Source organism: Adiantum capillus-veneris, chromosome 16, assembly GCF_014529385.1.
Source record: "Adiantum capillus-veneris isolate H3 chromosome 16, ASM1452938v2, whole genome shotgun sequence".
In the NCBI taxonomy this organism is placed as follows: Eukaryota; Viridiplantae; Streptophyta; class Polypodiopsida; order Polypodiales; family Pteridaceae; genus Adiantum; species Adiantum capillus-veneris.
This window is the reverse complement of record NC_140946.1, coordinates 61,205,635-61,220,941: the sequence shown is the minus strand read 5'-3', so window position 1 is coordinate 61,220,941 and position 15,307 is coordinate 61,205,635. Positions and strand designations below refer to the sequence as shown.

Here is a 15,307-nt window from a genome sequence, read left to right as displayed (position 1 = left end):
GTGAGATATGTCCTCCGACAATCGGGAGTATAGATCCTGTATGGCATATCGTGATCCATGTGGAGAAAAATAACATATGGCAATGTATAACCATCTCTCGTGGGTGAGCTCCAATCGTACCCACATGTAGCACGCCTCCTCATCTCTGCCCATCACCTGTATCCGTCTATGTAGTCCCTGTCTAAACAGTATGGCCACCCCTCCTGAACCTCGAGCCGTACCCTGCTTGGTCATGGGTCTGCAGGTCGACTCCCACTGAAACCCTGTGACTGTGGGGTAGTCCTCTCTCTAGGCTGTCATGAGTCTCAGTGAAACATATAAAGTCATGCTCCCTGACGATCTCCTCCAAGCGCTCTGGATGTGCCCATAAAGCTCCATTGTAGTTCCATACTGCTCCTCTGAGTGGTGTCTCATGTGCCCTAGCCTGTGTCTCATGGGTCGCGAATCCCTATGAAACTGGGCGACCATCGATGAAGATCCTACCATCCCTGAAGAAGGCCTTCTTGCCTTCTTTCCTTGCCTGGAGGACCCTGGGCATACATGATTTTCTGTGTTCGATCTGCATCTTAGTGAGATCCTCATCCATGAATATGTGTCCCCCTTGTAGGCCGCGTAAAAGCACCCTTTTACGGAAGAAAGTGGTACGCTCCTCATCTCCTCGTAACTGTAATATCAAGGGGCGTGCACGAGTAGTATCCCGCCCAGCTCGCCATGCCTTTGTAAAAGGCATGGTGTCTTTGTAGCCTAATTGGCTACAAAGCTCTTGTGCATCCGCCTCCGCTGAGGTACCCTCCTTGAGGCCAGTATTCCTGATGTATTTCCTCATTTGGCGTAGTCGCTCCTCCTCAAGTGTGATCTGGACCCTTCGGTGTTCTTCCAGGTGTGCCTCCTCCTGTACTTCTTTCTTGATGTTCTTCTTGACCAGCTCCACCCATCCGGATTGTTTTGCTTCCATTTCTGTTTGAATTTCCTCTTTTATATCTGCTTTCCACTTGTTCTTGATCTCCACCTCAATGTCCTCTAAGCTTGTAATTTCCCCTTCCTCTTTGGAGATGCGTAAGTGGTTGATACTTTCTTGCACCCTGTGTATTTCCATGCTGAATGTGTCCCGAAGACCTTCGAATGCCTTTTTCCATTCATTCTTCTCTTCGGTGAGTTCCTTGATGTGGTCTTCCATTTGTTTGATTTTCTCGGTCATCCTCCTCACTTCTGTATTCAATGCCTTGTCGGTGTCCTTCATTTGTGTAATAGCCCGGGCGATCATCTCCTCCACCTCTCTTTTGTCCATTGGAGCCATTGCTGTCCACTAGGGTACTGTACTGGATGTACCTCCTCAGTCACTTCATCTCAGCTCTGGCCTTGGTACAGCAGGATGTGGGGTACAGCCCAATGGGGGGACGTGGACGAGGTAGGCGGGGGTGATGGGGGGGTGTGCAGCAAACGAGGGGTCTGGGGGTGTATACAAGGAGACTGGGGGGTGTGCAATAGCCGAGGAGGCTAGGGGTGTAGACTGGGGCACTCTGCCACACTCTGCAACAACAGGCGGCAGGCGAACGTGATGGGCTGGGGTGGCGAGGGCGAGGTGGGTTGGGGTGGCGAGGGCGAGGGGGCAAGAGAGAGGGCGAGGGTGGCGAGGGGGCAGGAGAGAGAGAGAGAGAGAGAGAGAGAGAGAGAGTCAACACGGCATGACGGAGTTCCGCGCCCAAAAGCATTGGCCCCAAAGATTGGTGCCCCTTTCGATATTTCTTTATTATTGATCATTGCAAAGTACAACTCTAGAGGGTCCTCTAGTCTCAGACTCTACGTCCAGATGCTTTGCAGAGTGAGAGGCCCAAGGGCTTTTATAAACTTACAAGGGTTACCCAAAAAGCAGAGCCCGAAAAGCATCAGGTTCAAAAGCACAACACCCCAAAAGCTAGCACTGAAAGCTGCAAAAGCTGCCAGTGTAATTTAGAAAATCAGTATCGTCCTACCACGTCAACACAGCAATGTAAAACCCGAAAATCCGTACAATCGTGCCACATCAACAATCCGTACAATCTGCCACATCAGCATGTCAACGCATTTTCCGAAAATCTCCTTCAGTATTCAAGCTTCTGTCTATTAGGGTTTCGGGCCCCACAGCCGGTGCATCATAGGTTCTTCAAGTTAGTCCATTCAGTTTCTCTCGTCCACTTGGTCATACCAGTTTGTCATTCATACCACGTCATCACTTTGTGACATGTCAACTTAAATTAGCCTTTCCTTTATTATCATTGTTAGGTGATAAGTGTTCTATGCTCTAGGTGTAGTGGAAGATTGAGAAGGAGACGCATTGTGGTTCTTACCATTCTGCTGATTTTGAGGGTACTTGACTTGTTCTCCTTCGGCTTACCTTTGTTGTGCTTCATTTCCTACGCAAGAGCGATTCTCATAGCATCATTGTAGTCCTTTGGGTGGAAGACTTGCACATCGTATTTGATGTACTCATCCAAATCAAAGAGGAAAGCCTCTATGTAATCCTCATCCGACTTACGCAATTGAACACCAATCTGCAAGATACGGTTAGAAAAAGACATAACGAAGTTCCATTTTGCTTGAGGCCTCTCCAATCCTCTTTCAACCGATCAAGGTACTATGGTGGCATAAAACAAGCCTTGAGCTTGTCTTGGAAGTCGACCCAACTGTAAGACAGTAGTGCTCCATCTGTGGCATGCTCAAGATGTTTAGCAAGTTGTGCCTCTTGCCAAACTTGATACCAATTAATGGCATCACCCAACAAATACATGGCGACGTCAAAACTTTACTGTTACTATTCTTCTTGTTAGTCACAAAGTAAGCATTAAATTGAGGCAACCAAGAATAAATCACAGAAGCATCCATCTTACCATCATACTTACTGAAAGTCAACTTTTCAATGACTCGATTGTTGTAGTTGTCATCTCTACTTGGGCTACATCATGACTCGCCAATCTCCTTGAGTGGGTCATTCTTCAAGGAAAGCACTTGCAGGACCACATCTTGCATGCGTTGGTCTCGTAGCACCTCACACTCTAGCTCAATAGCTGCCCTCTTTTCTTTAGCGGCTATACGTTGAGCTTCGCGTGCTGCTCCACGACTCGTTGAGCCTCTTGTTGTAGCATCCTCTCCATCATAGACTTTACCAAAGCCTCCATAGAATTTGGTGCAATCCGTGGCGTAAATGGGGACGGAGGAGGATCTGGAAATGGTCCTCCTAGTGTAGGGACTTCTTCTCCTCCAATCTCACTTTCATAATTCATTACCTTCATGCAAAGTATCCATCCCGCTCATGGTGATGACCATGCACTGAGTACTAGGGTTGTAACGGGAGGGGCAGCGAAGGCGCACCACGTGCAAACGGGAAAGAACAGACTGAACAGATTTTAGACGCTTCAAAACAATTGAACCGAGAGAGAGTGACACAAAACACAAGACGCGGAGTGGCAGAGTTCCACCCCACGAGAGCATTGGCCCCAAACCCTGGCGCTCCTTTCGGTATTTCTTTATATTGCTTCAACACTGTACAACGCCGATACTCCATCCTCTGCACCTCCACGTAGGAGCATGCCCGAGAATGAGCCCATGACACATATTTAAAGGCCCTTAAAAGCAGTTTACATGAAAAGCATTCAAACTCAAAAACTTATGGTCCAAAAAATGGCGCTAAAAAGCTGTCAGTACAAATTACGAAAATCCATACACTTGCCATGTCATCAATAGTCAACACGATTCACGAAAATCCGTACAATTTGCCACATCATCAATGCAAATCGCGAGCGTCAACACAATTGCCATGTCATCAAGTTTTTACGCAAAAATTTTGTGTGTGTGTGTGCTAGCTTGATTTGTAATGCCCTTAGGCCCTTGGGCCCCATCGAACGGGGTCCCATAAGTTGGTGGAAACTTTCTTTTAAAATTGGGCCACACAGCAAGACTTTGTAAGTTGGTAGAACTTCTTTTGTTGCTAGGGTTTAGGCTCCTTGGCTGGGATCTGCAAGTTGGCTCCGTTCTTCAGTGGCTTGACACGTCAGCAGTTTGTGACAAGGGTACTTGGGTTCTTGGGTGCTTTGGGGTTCTTGGGTACTTGGGGTACTTGGGATTCTTGGTACTTGGTACTGCTTGTAATATGCGTTGAAGAAGGCTTTTCTCTTACCCAAGCTCAACTCCTTCCTACGGGTGCACCTCTTGGTGGCCTTACGCTCACACCAAAGTTGTTTCCCACCTCACATCGATTCGCCTGTTGCAATGTGCAAGGTCCACTCCCAATGAGTGGAAAGAGGAACAAGGGGAGGCTAGACAAGCCCTTCTTTATGGGTTACCTATCACTCTTCGAAAACAGACCAGAGAGATCGACACGCCCAAGTGGTCTTGGGTTACGTGCAATCGCAAACAAGCAAAAAAAAAATTATGCGATTCTTTTATGTCTTAATGGCCCTTAAGACACAGACATGAAGACGGGAGCGCGCCCGATGTGCGATGGACTATGGGTGAGAGTGGCCAGTAAGCCCGGAGCAGGGACACCAAGATTCTTTCATAAAATAAACCTGAGAGAGTTTCTTTGGGTCCTTTTCTTGAGTGATGATACCGAACACTACCAAACAGCTCTAATACCAATGTAATGTGCAGCGGAAGTGATTGATGGTGCATGCTCAGGATAAGTGCTCAGTGCGTACTCAAGGTTCCTTTTACCTTTATGAGAGTTCCTTTTACTTCATGATAGATGTGCAAAGACTAGAGAGAGAAGAGAATGATACTGTGAGTGAAGGTTCTGAGAGTGATAGAGAGGGAGAAAATTGACACCAACCTTCCTCCAAGGGCCCCCCTCTCTATCACTAGAGAGGTATTTGCTTTAGATTGCACGAATGCTAATACAATGGTCCTAGATGCTGAGATACTGACGGCATCTTGTTGTAGATGCTTGGATCTACGAGGCTAAGGGTTGGAAACTGAAATGCTAGGGCTGATCTGGCCTAGAACTGCGATCTGACGATGAGGCTAGTGCTGAAATCTAAAAATGTTGCGCTGGTTCTGCTGCAAATGTTGGTGGTGGGCTGATGGCTGAAAAACGCTGATGATCCTTGTGATGCGGGTACTTGTACTATGGGTACTGGATGTCTAGAGAGGTGGCCCTTGGGACCTCCTATATAGATGCAAAAGTCTGGGTCGAGCAGTGTCAAATTGAGCCCCACGACTTTATAAAATGATGCTAATATGTCACTTATTAATAAGTTGATGAACTATTGATAAGAGGTGCTTTGTATGCAGTTATTACCTAGGCTTGGTACTAATGGGAACACTCCCAAGTGCCTACAGCTAGTAGACACTAGTTATGCTCATGTGCAATGAAAGGGTATGTAGCTACTCTAAAGTGCCTAGACATGCACGTCCTGCGTATAGGGTCGCAAGGATGCCAGAACACTTCCTAGGTTGTCCTAAACCCTAGAAATAGCATTTACGACTTGTCCACATGCACATAGGGTTAGCTGTGCACGTGAAATTTTTCTCTCTATCACTCACCGCACATTGAGCACTCCTCCTAAGTTATCACCTTAAATCACTTATGTTGCACATTACAACCTCACTCTGGTCTGGCACAACCAGAAAGCAACCCTCATGCTCCATCACTTGTCCTTGGGAGAAATCGAGACCGACTAGACGAATCCAAAGAGATGCCATAACTCTAACACCTCCTCTCAGTTCTTCGAAAGGAAGTCGGACCAAGAAGTTTGAGTGAGCACTTTGCAACTCTAAAGAGAGGTTTTTTTTGGACAAGGATATCTGCAACAGAACTCCGAGATCGAATATTACGCGGCCGCTATACCATCCAACCACTACCCCTGAAAGATGCCCGAGAACGCTTATCGTGAATAACTTATCTTGCACATTACAACCTCACCCTGGTCGGGTACAACCACAAGACAACCCTCACTCTGCGTCACCTATCCTCGGGAGAAATCAGGGCTGACTAGACGAATCCAAAGAGATTCCATAACTCTAACGCCCCCTCTCAATTCTTGGAAAGGAAGTCACACCAGGAAGTTTGAGTGAGCACTTTGCAACTATAAAGAGAGGGTATTTTTGGACAAGGATATCTGCAATAATAGAACTCCGAGATGGAATAATACGCAGCTGCTATACCATCCAACCACTACCTCTAAAAGATGCCCGAGAAGTAAAATGATGTCCGCTAGAGAAGAATCCAGATCTAACAAGAATCTCCTCAACTCAACCGACTCACAAGTCGCACAACTAGCATTTGCAAAAAGGTACTGTTGCTGACTGTTCCAAGAGAAAGCATCAAAACTGAGGATAAAGGCATAAACTACAGTATCCGAATCATTTTCCTCGAGGAAAGAGGCAGAAACCTACACTTTCGTCACATACCACGTGCCAGAATCTCCAAGCTTCTACGAGAAGTCCGAAGAATGCACACAACGAGGCTACTGAGAAATCAATTGTCCGATGACATAGAACTAAAGAACTGCACCAACCACCATATAGCATGATGAATTGCAAATTGTATATGAAGCAACTTCATCAAGACTCAAGAGTAAAAACTGCTACTCATCTTCATCTGTATGGAACACATCCCAAGATAATATCACCCCACTCTCAGAGTGAATTGGGAACAAAAAGGAAGACCCATCAATAATGAGACTATAGCTAATACTGCAAGATCAAGAGACCCTGCACCCAAGCTCTGCAACAGAAGAACAAGGTGCTAAAGAAAGCCACCAAATAGACTATCGATCCTTATGTCTATTCCACATGGAACCACTAGAACTAAAAGGAAGTAGTCCGCGGAAATTGACTCCCAAGCTAACTCCGCATCCACCTCAGGGAAAACCCTTCTACCATAGATAACTGCCACAACTCTCCAACAGTCTCTACCTGTGTAACTGGATCATCCAATGTAGGTAAATCTGAAAAAAAATATACATTCGGAACCTAGAACCAAATCTAGGAGAATTGAGAAGAGCATCTCCCAACTTCAAAGAATACTCGAGCTAACTATAACTTCTAGTCCAAGAAGGACCACTATCCACCTGTGTGAAACTACATGCTAGTCCAAGGATAAGGGAGGTACTAGGTAAGTGTGTCCTGAAGGATACAATCTCCTGAGATGAATCTAGAAGACAAAACAAAGGTACTACTGCTCGAATGCACTAGGGAGAGCAATTATCACACCACAAATCCAAAAGACAAAGCAACCACCGAAGGGGCTCAAGAAAATATCCGCCATGATACTAAATGCACTGTGGGCTAAAGCACACCATCCAAATCCACAAAGTGCAATTCAAAATCTTCTCACTTTCTTTGGAATAAAACACAGAACGAAGACCTCTGGATAATCCTTATCAATATGAGTCTATACTCCAGTGTCAAAGATTACTTGAGTTGCTTCTCAAAGACAACACTACGTAGTGATGGAGTGATCTCTCGACCAAGCCGAATGCTCCCAAACCTTTGTAGATGTTCAAGACTTCTTCTCTTGGAAGTATCGGACACCAACCTTTTGAAGTACAACTCCTAATGAATTGGGAAAACCTGAAGATAGTCTCCACAAATAATCTTGACAACTACAACTAGGATACTTGCTTGCCACTCTTCTTCTTTGCAGAACCCTTCTAAGAAAATCAATATGAAGGTGTCACGTGACACATCTAACCCTATGTGTACGTGGACCAGCTACTTCATAACAAGGGTTCAGTTCAGTCAAGTCAGTCTAGAATAGGAAGTGATCTAGCACTTTTGTGAGTGTTCGCAAACCATGCATGTCCAGACACTTAGAGTAGATGCATATCCTCTCGTTGCACACAGCATGATCATCAGCATTACCATCAGAATCCATCAGGGAATTTTCCAATGATTAAACCTATTTTCCCTATTTTTGACATTTTTCATTTATTAATTTGAAGTGACTTTTGTTGGAAAGTAGGTAGGGCAATTTTGCTAAGATAATATATAAGGAAACCAGAGCTAGCACTTTCTGGCAGAAGAGGCACCAGGAGCACCTTGCTCAATAGGCAACTTCTCAGCAAGACCAACCCCCGCGACAACTCTAGCGTTTTCAGCATTGCAGAAGGCCTAGCGTTTTGGCATCAAATCAGCCAGCATTTTTGCACTTGCAGATTCACAGCGACGGTAGATAGCAGATCAGCCCTAGCGTTAGCAGATTCCCTCACAACAGCAGATCAGCCCTAGCGTTTTTGGTTTGCAGATCAACCGCAGCGTTTTTGCAGACCTTCGTGACAAGGACATCAAGAACACCAGCGTTTCAGTTTTCAGCAGTCAGTACCCGCAGAAGAAGTCCCGAACCTCATAGATCTCACCTTCCCGCAGCATATCCTCGTCGCACGGTCAAATCCCACGAAGTTTGCAGTTTCAGCCCGGAAAACGCAGATTTCAGCATCGGCGTTTTTCAGCACGTCGTCGTCGCATCATCGCCATCGACATCATCACCGACATAGAATCAGAATTCAACAGATAAAGATTTGCAAATTTCAGCCAGTAGCGTTTTCAGATTTCAGCCGTCTCGTCGTCGTCCTCATCGTCGCGACATCGTCAGCAAGTCCAAGCATTGTAGAGATTTGTGCAATCATAAGTAGACCGCTCTCGCCATAGAGAGTAGGGCACTTGGAGGAGGGTTTGACAACATCTCTGGTGTCGTATTCTCTTCTCTCTCTATCTCTCAGTCTCAGTACCTTCATTCACAATGTTCATCCACTTTGTTTGTGTCCATTGCACTCTCACTAAAGGAACGGAAGGCTCTCCCTTCCGTAAGTAAAAGGAACCCTTGAGCACAGTTCGGAGCACTCATCTTGAGCAAAGTTCAACATTCTTTCCGTTGCACGTTACATTGGTCACAAGAACCAAAAGAACCACAAGAATTTTTTTTGCTTGTTGCGGTTGCACAACCCAAGTTCTCTTGGGCGTGTCGATTCCTAATCGTGTTTTTGAAGAGTGACGGGAAACCCAAGAAAGAAGGGCTTGTCCAGCCTCCCCTTGTGCCTCTTTTCACTCATTGAGAGCGGACCATGCACTTAGCGGCCGGCCAATCGACGTGAGGTGGAAAAAAGCAACCTTGGTGTGAGCGCAATGCCGCCAAGGGGTGCGCCCGCGGAAAAGAGAAGAACTCGGGTGAAAAGAAGATCCTTCTCTAACACAGATTGCAAGCGAAAGAAGACCCTCAAGAACCTCAAGAACTCAGAACCTCGAGAGCCCAAGAACCCAAGACCCACAAGAACCCAAGTTCCTAGGGAACTTAAGAACCCAAGACTTCAGTGGATGGTCATCACCCGAAGCGGAATGGATATTTCGCATGAAGGTGGTGAGCATGGGAGTGGCGAAGAAGAGTTCTCCTCACCAGGAGGTATTTTCGACCCTTCCCCATCTACGCCAAAGATTGCACCAAATCATATGGCAGCTTTCGACAAGATGATGATGGACAGGGAGTTAGAACGCAAAGCAAGAAAAGCAGAGATTGATCGTAAGTACAAAGAAAGAATGGCAACCAGAGCGCGTGAACGCAACGAAAGAGAAGCAAAATTTGATCGCGAGAACAAAGAAAGACAAGCAGAATTTGATCGTGTGAACAAAGCAAGACAAGCAATGAACGACCGACACATGAAAGAGATGTTGCAACTCTTTTCTCAAGTGCAAGCACAGATGCAAGAGATTCAAGAAAAGGAGACTCTCTCAGTCTCTTCTTCTCCCAAGCATGACACACATGATTTGCATGATAATGATCAGCATGATGATAAGCATGACGATTTGCATGATCAAGATGTGATTTCTCACAAGTATGATGATTTGCATGAAGATGATGTGATTGTTCACAAGGATGATGTGTTAGTTGATACTTTTTCTAGTGAAGCTAACCTCGTTGCAGATTCGATCAATCACGAAGAACCGATCTTGGCTCTCAAGTTGAGGTCCACAGAACCCCACAGGATGATTCAATCGATCAAGAAGAACCGACCTTGGCTCTCGAGCTTAGGTCCAAAGAACCCCCACAAGAAGTACTACTATGTGTTCGAATGATTAGTCAGCACGCATTGTTCGAGTGTTTCATTCGTGATCGTTTCCTGTATTTTAGTCAGCGTCTTTATGTGATCCCTTTTCATAGGCATGCCATATTGTACGTTGAGCACGATTCACTCATGAATGAGCACAGATGGATTTCTCATGAAAAGCTGAAAAGTATGCATTCAAGGAAGTCGCATTCCATGTCTCTTCCTTGGCATGACACAGTTTCCGAAAGAGCACAAGAAGGATTGAGCATCAAGCATCGGCATTTCCATTATGATTTGCCACCGTTGATTGATTTAGATCAAAAAGTCAAGATTCGATCTCATTGTTTGCGTGTGTTTGATGAACGGTTTGGCACTCCGTCTCTATGTTCATCTACATTGCATGCACAAGCTCTACAGAAGAGTAGTGTTTTTCCAGTCACTTTACATGGAAAAGGTATGTTCATGTTTTTGTGTTGGAGGTGGTTTCAGGAATTTTCATCCTCTGAGATTCTTGAAGAAGGTAGACACATGACTATCGACGAAGTTGTGGCATCGAAGGAGCCACAGAAGACTTTGTGTCGCTTTCGGCGCAGCCCAAAGAAGCAAGCATTGCAGACCTTTATGAAGTTCAAGTATCGCATGACCCACGCATCGAAGTGGGCCGACGAAGATTCGTTTCGAGGATTCCGGAGGTTGTTGGCGATCTCCCTCGACGCCATACAGTTCGGTACCAGTACCTCACTTTGAAAAGGAAGGGATATCACGTGACACATCTAACCCTGTGTGTACGTGGACAAGCTACTTCATGACAAGGGTTCAGTTCAGTCAAGTCAGTCTAGAATAGGAAGTGATCTGTCACTTTTGTGAGTCTGTTTGCAAACCGTGCATGTCCAGACACTTAGAGTAGATGCATATCCTCTGGTTGCACACAGCATGATCATAAGCATTACCATCAGAATCCATCAGGGAATTTTCCAGTGCATTAAACCTATTTTTCCTATTTTTGACATTTTTCACTTGTTAATTTTAAGTGACTTTTATTGGAAAGTAGATAGGGCAATTTTGTTAAGATAATATATAAGCAAACCAGAGCTAGCACTTTCTGGCAGAAGAGGCAGCAGGAGCACCTTGCTCAACAGGCAACTTCTCAGCAAGACCAATCCCAGCAACAACTCTAGCGTTTTTAGCATTGCAGAAGGCCCAGCGTTTTGACATTAGATCAGCCAGCGTTTTTGCACTTACAAATTCACGGCGACAGCAGACAGCAGATCAGCCCTAGCATTAGCAGATTCCCTCACAACAGCAGATCAGCCCTAGCGTTTTTAGTTTGCTGATCAACCGCAGCGTTTTTACAGACCTTTGTGACAAGGACATCAAGAACACCAGCGTTTTCAGTTTTCAGCAGTCAGTACCCGCAGAAGAAGTCCCGAACGTCGCAGATCTCACCTTCCAGCAGCAGATCCTCGCCGCACGGTCAAATCCCGCGAAGTTTGCAATTTCAGCCCGGAAAACACAGATTTCAGCATCTGCGTTTTTCAGCGCATTGTCGTCACATCATCGCCATCGACATTGTCACCGACAGAGTCAGAATTCAGCAGATAAAGATTTGCAGTTTTCAGCCAGTAGCGTTTTCAGATTTCAGTCTGTCTCGTCGTCGTCGACATCGTCGTCAAGTACAAGCATTGTAGAGATTTGTGCAATCATAAGTAGACCGCTCTCGCCATAGAGAGTGGAGCCCGTGGAGGAGGGTTTGACAGCATCTCCCGTGTCGTATTCTCTTCTCTCTCTATCTCTCATTCTCAGTACCTTCATTCACAGTGTTCATCCACTTTGTTTGTGTCCATTGCACTCTCTCACTAAAGGAACGGAAGGTTCTCCCTTCCGTAAGTAAAAGGAACCCTTGAGCACAGTTGGAGCACTCATCTTGAGCAAAGTTCAACATTCTTTCCGCTGCACCTTACAGAAGGCTATACCATAAGACTCCCCTCTCTCCAAAAAGAATTTTGCTTATCCAATTAAGCGTCAAATGTTGCAACATGCTATCTCATGGTGAAAGGGAGGCTTAACTTTGTCAAATCAAAAACCCTTTTGGGAATTGATAGAAATCATATGATACCAATCTCGTCTTTTTTTCAACGGGAGACATTACAGAGTGAAGACAAGTGTTTGATTTGCTTTCAAACAAGGCTACTACATCTCTCTACCCCAAACGCAACAATGGTGAATCAAAGGAACAATCATCTACCAAGAAAGCCCGGCCAATGGCTAGACTCCTTTAAATCTCTTTGAGGCTTCAACTAAGAAGTCTCCTCCAAAAGTTATATCAAGCTAAATTCAAGGACAAAAAATGTATGAATTTTACAAGAGCAACAAAGAACTTTCTTTTCTAGGCTTTGCAAGAAAGTTCAGATTATAATTAAACCATACTCGAGCTCAAATTGAAGGAGAGTTAACCACAAGGGCCACTTCTTTTATTGCTTCTTTGCATTGCATGTCTAGGATAATCTTGCCACGCAAGTTTCGTATTATGAAGCTTGAAAAGTGCAATGCATCCACTTTGTTAAGCCGTGGTATGCCGAGAAGAGCATCAGGGTTCAGCGGATTATCATACTTCAACCTCATGGCAAACCAATAACTATAGCCTTCCTACAACCAACACTAGTTAACCACTTCTTTAAATAATTCTTTTTTTTCTTGTTTACATCTTTCTGTTCAATATCGCTTTGGAATCTTGCCCACTTACATAGTTAAGTGGGAAGAATTGAATTAGACCCACCTATGAGGTTCCTCAAAGGAATAAATACATGAGATCCACTTGCATTGTTAAGTGGTTGTATTTTACCCGCATGTGTGATCAAGCGGCTTATGTGATGCAAATGCAACATTAAATGGACTAAATAATTGTTTAAAATCACTCGCCATTCCAAGTTAGGAGGAGTGCAAGTTTGTCTTCTACTTGCATGGCTAAGTAAATGATTGTCCGTTGATTTTTGTTTGATTTGCTATGTTGGTATTTTGAAAAAGTAAAATAGCGCTCTCTACATTCAGAAAGTGTATAGAGTGAAGAGTAGTCTATGTAGGCAACCACTCAGGTACATGAGAGATACTTAAGGGCTAGCTGGCTATCTATGGAGTTCATAACTTCATAGTATTATTAAGCGTTTGAAAGATCCAAGATTGATTCCCCCCTGGGCTTGGCTTGATTTCTGTACATGAGATATGTACTAGGATCACTCTATGGGCTCATCCTCTAGTCCCCTATCGCTCTATGGTGCATCTGTGATCAGGATGCAACATTGCTTCCATGGCCCTACTGTATCCTCTCTTGGAATGTCGCCCACCATAATGGCCACTTCTATTGGACCAGCTCAGACTCAAGCCCTCCGCATGAGTCCGTCATGGGCCCTAATCAGCCATTTTACACACAGTAGTCCACCTGCTACCGTACACAATACTATAGCTATGTTCTTGTTTTCTTTTAGAGTAGGGGCGTGTGCGCGTGCATGCATGTGTGTATAAGCATGCGAGCTGTTTTTTCTGTGGGTGGGTGGTTGGGTGGGTGTGAACGTCCCTGTGCGTGGCATGGGGGAGAAAAAGATGATGATGGAGCGTGGTGTACCTGTAATGGAAGGAAATGTGCTTGCGGGGAGGCCAAGATAGGTGCGCTTGCATCTTCCTGAGGGAGTGCCTGTGTCAGACAGAAACAGCAGCTGCCTCATACACAAGCGACAAAGCGTCAAAGCTCTAAAGAAGCTCTCTTGGGTTGTGAACCCATGAGAGTATTGTGTGTGTGTGTGTGTGTGTGTGTGTGTGTGTGTGTGTGTGTGTGTGTGAGAGAGAGAGAGAGAGAGAGAGAGAGAGAGACCTGTAGGAATAGGAAGCTGGAACTCCCCAAGGAAGCGTGACGAAAACAATGTTGACTACAGACCTCCAAGTAGGAAGCCTCAGAACCTGTTTCTGTTGCGTGTGTGTGGGCCGGCCGCCTTTTAGGACCAGCAACCCATTTCGACGTTTTGCTCCCCGTGTTTTGATTTGCTTGCTTTCAGGGGTCCTGTCCGCATCACCTTACGAACTTTTAAAGCTTGCGATTCGTGCGAAAAATATTATAATGTTGGCTTTTCGTGCTTCTCTCTAATTAGATTCCAAAGCGCGCTTTTACCCAAGGCCCAGGGGGGCAATCTTACTCTTGAAATTTATAAGAATGTGGTCACGCGGACACCAGTTATGCTCATGATGCAGTCTGTGCAACTATGCCAAAAGACTTGCAAAGTTACATATGATAGATACATGTTACTATGCATGGGGCATCTTCATTTTATAACTATGCTTCGCGTGACCATTACTTATGTAGGGATGCATTCATATTGCAGACAGTTGCTAACCCGTCCCATGTAGCTCCAGTGATGTCCATCTCATTCAAACTAGAAGCACAAGAGAATATACAAAAGCCACAGAATGACTCTAAATCTGCATGAAGCTCATGGCTACCTCATTAGTTGTTAACTTGTGATGTTAGAGGTCAAGTCCACTGCCCACAAAAATTGGCATTGAAAAGCACATGGAACTCGTCATGCATGGTTGACCTTGTCATGGCAATTTATGTTCTCTAGATATAATAGGACACTAAATTGGTAAATTGCTTGACTTATGGAATACATATTGTAATTGTTAAAAAGATAATTAAACACCCATTTTTTGTGTGAAGCACAAGTGGAACCAATCCATCGAGAGAATGTGCTAACCTTATGACAATGTCTCACAATCGACCAAGTGTGCAATTTAAAAATTGCTCCTTCGAGGAGGTACACAACAAGTAAGACATTGATTAAACTTTTCATACTATGAAAGTTTTATAAAAAATCCAAAAAGTAAATTGTGTGCAGCATGAGTGGATCTAGCACGGAAATATGGTGGAGAATTGGCATAATGCAAAATTTATACAAAATGAAAGTTGAGGCATGTAATGTAGTCTAGTTTTTGCTATATGCACGGTATTCAAGGACAAGCTAAAAGACCTAAATTTCTCATCGGTAAGTTGATATTTGGAATGCTCTTCCATAGTACTGCAAGTATGGCCTCGTTTAAGCCCTCTCGTACCTAAAGCTTCTCCTTTGTTTCCCCCCTCTCTCAAATGGTGGTAGGTAGTCATCTCTAGTTCTCACGTCATGTCCTCTCCATGTCCTTCAAGAGCCGCTTTCAGCTTATACGTGCCCACCACTCTTCATCATAGGGCTTCTCTCTCTCTCTCTCTCTCTCTCTCTCTCTCTCTCTCTCTCTCTCTCTCTCTCTCT

The 15,307-nt window shown here is 44.9% G+C and overlaps 1 protein-coding gene across 1 annotated transcript in view; it reads right to left on the bottom strand.

The window, feature by feature from the left end:
* LOC147439145 (uncharacterized) overlaps positions 1–14,031 on the bottom strand; it is a 144,193-nt gene extending 130,162 nt beyond the window's left edge. Inside the window, exons 1-2 of the mRNA XM_086485052.1 lie at positions 13,882–14,031; positions 13,636–13,704 (exon numbers count right to left, since the gene is read on the bottom strand). The gene's annotated coding sequence lies outside the window, so the exon portion shown is untranslated. The remainder of the gene's footprint in view (positions 1–13,635; positions 13,705–13,881) is intronic.
* Positions 14,032–15,307: the final 1,276 nt, after the last annotated feature.